The sequence below is a fragment of the Coffea arabica genome, chromosome 1e (genome assembly GCF_036785885.1).
Source record: "Coffea arabica cultivar ET-39 chromosome 1e, Coffea Arabica ET-39 HiFi, whole genome shotgun sequence".
Classification (NCBI taxonomy): Eukaryota; Viridiplantae; Streptophyta; class Magnoliopsida; order Gentianales; family Rubiaceae; genus Coffea; species Coffea arabica.
Genome location: NC_092311.1, coordinates 41,064,894 through 41,070,861, shown reverse-complemented (window position 1 = coordinate 41,070,861; position 5,968 = coordinate 41,064,894).

The window sequence follows — 5,968 nt, the reverse complement described above, 5'->3', positions numbered from 1 at the left end:
GCACGTTTCCCTATTGTATAAAAACGCTAGTTGCCACTAGTATTAATCAATTTAAACAATTACGGATTTAATTGACTAATTTGGTAGGAGATTAATAAATCGTACTAAACATCGAGCCCTTGACATTCAATTAACTAAATAATCCCATAGAAATTCAAACAGACAACGTGCAAATATTAATAAATTAAGGAACGCATGATAATTAATTCGATCTCACAAGTATTCGGGACTGCGTCGTCGCGTTGATCTTTGGCTAGACTGACAGGTGTTGAGCCTGTGTAATAATAAATACCTACTCGAGAAAAATATAAATTTTCTGTGTATAGTAGTGAGCAAGGTCGAATCCACAGGGATTGGAAAAAATTCGATTATTTTCAAGTTCGGGACACGGGGAATTTTTTATCAGAATAAAACTAAAAATAATTAAACAATTTAACCAAAAAATAAATAATTAATTAATACGAATATAAATAGCAATTAAATAAATAATAAATAAATTCTAACCAAGGATACAACTACGCAGACACAGTCCATTCATCCGATCATTGATGCAAAAAAGGTTCACTTAATTTTATTAACAGGTTAGTTATAGTCACCGATAAACTTTGACGACCAGCTTTTCCTTAATTTATTGATAACCAAGGTACGACCTTTGATTATCTCTAACCAGGAAATACTTCTAGGTACGACCGTAGGAATTAATTTCCTAATTTTATTAAAAACTAGAAAAGTCTAACCCAAATTAATAACATGCTACGAGGGTTATTTAAATCAGATTGCACGTTCCCCTAATGTGTGAAAACACTAGTTGCCACAGATATTAACCAATTAAACAATTACGGATTTAATTGATTAATTTGACAGGAGATTAATAAGTCAAATTGCACATCAGGCCCTTGATATCCAATTAACAAAATAATCCCATGAAAATTCAAATAGAAAACATGCAAATATTAGCAAATTAAGGAACACGTAAAAATTAATTAGATCTCACAGATATGTGGGACTGCGTCTTCGCATTGATCCTTGACTAGATAAGAAGATTAGCCACGCCTCATAAGAAACTTTCCACACAATTTAATTGATTTCAAAGACATAAATACTCGCTAATAAGTTAGAATGAAACTTTGAGTCTTCGTAGATTCTTTGAAGAAAAATTGCATACCACACAACAAAAGAAGGAATAAGTTCCTCCTCTACACAAAAGACTACCTATTCTACTTTGTAGTCTCCTCGGAGAGAAAATCTCCCTTCATGCCAGAAGCTCTCTAAAAATAAAAACAAACCAAATGGAAAACTTCACCCCCTCGTCCACACAAGAAACCATTCTTTTTCTCTATCTAATCAATCCCACCGAAAACAAAAGCAAAAGCCAACTTTTGTTTGTCGGGTTTCCTTTGACCAAATGCACACGATCACAAGAAAGCAATTATCCTACTACTGTAAGAAAGCAAACAAAAGGCACACTATCTTTAGACAATACTAATTCTTCGCGGTCCCCACCAAATTGAGATGTTGGCTAGCCAAATGCAATTCAATTCTTCTTCATCAGCAAAAGGGATGGACGTTGGTTTACACCATGCATGTGGGCCAATTGTGTAGAGCTTCACAATAATCTTCTCAAGAAGGTTTCTGCGCCAATTTCTGAAATTGGGTTTAAATACCAAATATAAATATATGTCACAATTAAAGCAATATTTGGCAAGATCAAAGAGGAAAATTAACAATAAAATTACTAACAATTGACACCCTATCATAGACGAAAAGCTTAGCCACGCCGCATAAATAAATCCCACGCAAAGTGATTGAATTCATGAACGTCAAACCATCTTTAACTAATTAATCAAGAGGTAAAAGATGATTCTCCCGTTGGGAAATTTTGTCGAACAGTAGGCGTGCGCATGACAAGGAAAAATAAAGAAAAACTAAACTATTGCTCCAAGCTATCCTACGACTAAAAACAACCTCTAACCCTCTAGTGGTTTTGCCAAATTTAGAGAAAAAGGTGCAAAAGCGGGGCCCTCCGAATTTTCTCTTGTTTCCTATTGCTAGTAGGACTTCCCGTACCAGCCATCTCTTCATCAGTCCAAAAGGAAAAGGAAATCAGCTTTGGTCCCCTCTTGTGGGCCACGTTGATGGAGCTTTGTAGAAGACTTCCACGTGTGAAGTAATTTGCTTCAGAAAGCCCCCCCCTTTTTAGCACCTTTCAGTCCATTTCCTGTAGATAGGTCCAAATACCAAATATAAGTATATGTTAACAATTAAACGATATTTGGCAAGGACAATGGGGGAAATTAATAATAAAAATTACTAACAATTAACACCCTATCAAATCCCCCCACACCTGAACCATGCTTGCCCTCAAGCATGAGAACAGCAATTGAACACCAAAATTTGACAATGGCTATTGCTCCAACTACCGTATTGTCAAGATACCAAGAAAAACATATATTAAGCATCAATGGTCAAGATCCAAGAAACAATACCTCAGTTAGCTTCCAAACCACCAACTCCTCCAATTTAAAGCAAACTAATATAAGAAAAAGGAATGGTTGCTCAACATTCATCAGCAAATGGTCCAACTATTAACCAAAATCTCAACATTAAATTCACAAATCGGCAAGCTGACTCTTTCACATTCTAACACAATCTTTACTTTTTTTTTTATCACGTTTTCTATTTTTCTCTTTCTTTTTTTTTTTAGAATAACAAAAGACTTAGTTTCTAGCCATTAGAGCCTTTTGACGCGAACTCCAACATTTACCAGATGGAGGAGCCTGGTCACTCAGCTCCAATCGCTACGCGACCATGCACTCATAATAACTACTATCTTTTGACGCGAGAATCGACAGTTTAGGTGAAGATCCCTGGTTACTCAGTAGTAACAACTAGCGGAGTACAGTCAACTTTTATTTACAACCATATAACACAATAACTAAAACAACACAAAAGTAACAGCAGCCAGCCTCAAATTTCCAAACATGGAGAACTAAATTAATAACTGGACCAATTCACATGAAAAATGCCAACAATCATTCCCTATGCCTAGAAAAGTTAACAAAAAATTTAAAAAGTCAAGCCATTACTGATATTCACCAAAGAGATTTTCCTGAACTCAACCACATTAACTTGATACCCTTTTATTACTAAAACTTGGCAATAGCAACATTAATCTGCCAAGCAATGCTACCACACTCAATTGTCGAGATTGTGTCATTCATTTTCCGTCAAATTAGATGATTTCCGTCCATTTTCCAAAGAAATCCAAAGGACAATGAATTTATGTAGGTGTTTTTAAATAATGAGGAGATTTCGTGGGTAGTAAGCAAATCACAAGAGGTCAGTGTATTTTATCTTTTTTTTTTAAATTTTACAAACCAAAAGAATTCTATTCTAGTATTAGCTGTAATCAACCCAAAAGAAGAAAGACAGATGTTCTATACCAAAATGGTCCTATCCTAAATCACAACAGTATGCAAAACCAAGTTGAGTTTGACATTCAACCCCCCGACACTTTGGCAATTCAAGATGCGACTACGCTGCTACCGCTCCTTAGTACAGTAAAACTCCGAGTCACCACACACACTCACACGCTAGCCACACTGACTGTGCCCCTTCTCGCCCCATTCTCGCTCTCACCTAGGGTGCGATTTAATTGAATAGCTTGACTCGAGCTCATGAATAGCTTGATAAATTATTCCATTTGAGATTGACAGGTCGCGGTTGAACTAATCAATTGAGTTTTTTGAAGCAAGTTCGGGTATGTATATTATATATTGAAAAACTTGTGGTGTTTTATGAAATACTTGATATAATATTTAATTAATATATTATAAATATTTAAATTACTCTTTTAGGTTGGTTATTTATAATATTTTTGATCCTAATCATTTGTTGAACTCAAGTAATCAAACTTCACCATAACGAACGCAATTCCTCCACCTAGCACTTTTTCCTGCCTTAGATCTTTGTTCATTGATCGTTGTGGCAAGCTCAAGAAGTTGTTCACACCAAGGTTGCTACAATCCGTGCAAAGTCTTGAAGTACTTAAGGTCTGGTGTTGTAACGAATTGGAGGAGATAGTATCAAACGATGAAGAAGGCTACTTTAGTTTTACTTCAAGCAACAAAGATTCATGCTAAAGGACCACTATCAGTTGCCTCCCAAATCTCAAGAAATTGGCTGTGCTAGGAAATCCTAAACTAAGGAATATTTGCAAGGGGCTCCTGATTTGTAACTCTATTGAGAGAATTGAGGTAATAAGCTGCCGAAATCTGGAAAGCTTACCTCCCTTCCTACCCTCCATCAATGGACAACCTTCTGCACCACCAGCACTTAAAGTGATCCAAATATCTCTACTTGGTTGGGAGTCATTGAAATGGGACAATCCTTACATGAAGAAGATCCTTCAACCTTTTGTTCGTTATGGTGAATTTTGAGAATAATGTCAAGCTTGACAAATTAGAATTGTACAAAGATTCTTAAGAATATGCCAAGGTCGGAACTCGTATTTATCCAATGTAATTTTTGCCATTAGCGTAGAGTTTGTCATTTAATAAAATTATGATGTGTTTTATTTTTAAAAAAAAGGAAAAAAATTCGTTTACTCGTGATTTTAATCATTTAAGTTTTTCATTGTTATTCTCCATAAGAAAGTGAAAACCATGGAATTTGGGCATATCCATGCCAACAATATATATATTCCACTTACTTTGGGACCATTTCTGCAAGAGTTCCAGAGAACACATTTGAAGATTTACATTACTAAGTCCAAAAGTATAATTAAGGTCAAACATAATTAGTCAGAAGTTTTATTCAAGTCCGGAGAAAGAAATTCCAAACTCACTTCTTTGGAAACATGGTAGTTTGATACTTGATGATGAAGTTGGCAAGTTAAGATGTTGTACACTGTTCGTGATGTTAAAGCAATCGTGGAGAGCATCATTGGCTTCCCTCTTTATGATCTGAGCCTAATTTATGATGGCAAAAAACTTAATGATTCAAAGGTCCAATCTTGTCACAATATTACAGCAGAATCAACCTTACTGATGTTAGCGCAAAATTTTTTTCAGATATCTGTCGGGTACTACAATTTAATCTTGACGTGCATCAAGATTGTTTGATCAAAGCTGTGAAGAACAAGATTTTTGATAGGCTAGGATTCCCAGTTGATTCCCAGATTCTGGAATGTAGAGGAATACCTCTAAACAGTCGTCAGCATTTAGCTAGTTACAACATTCAGAGAAAGTCCATAATTCAACTGTTTAATCTTGCCCGTTAATTGAATTACCTAAGAAAGTAACATCTTCTTTGTGCAAGACTGAAAGGTCATTTTTCAAGATTTTACTTATGATGCTAATCTCTACAGTCTTTTTGCATTTTGGATTACTTTTAACTGTAAAGAAAAATATTGGGGTGTTTTTTTTTTATCAATCGTCACTTTGTCTATAGTATCCTACACTATCCTAATCTAAGAGGGAGACACAAGTCACCCAACTGGGTCTAGAGGGGCCGGTAGGGACTGAACCACCATCAGACTAGACAGATGCACTACGCACCCGTCTGATTTTTTTTAAGAAACCACTTAATGTGGTAATTGATGGGAGGCAAAGGAGTCTTAAATAGCTTAGTGGTGGCCATCAGCCCAAAGGCTGGTGGTTAAAAAAAATTGGGGTGTTGATCATAACTTTTCATTTCTTCTAATTTTCTTGTGAAACTGTTGGTATTTGTTTTGGAAACGGGCTTCTTATAGCTAAAACAAATTTATTCCTCCTTTAAACTTGTTGCATATGAGGAAAGCCTGACAAAAGATGCTAACTGTATTAAACTCAGAGAGGATTTCTGATTTAATCAGGGCAACAGTTGATGCTAACTTTTCATGATATGATCAAGCTTTTGCTCATTCGAGAAGTATTACCATGCTATGTGACTGAACAAGTCCCTAGTTGTTGGACAAGAAAACAAATAA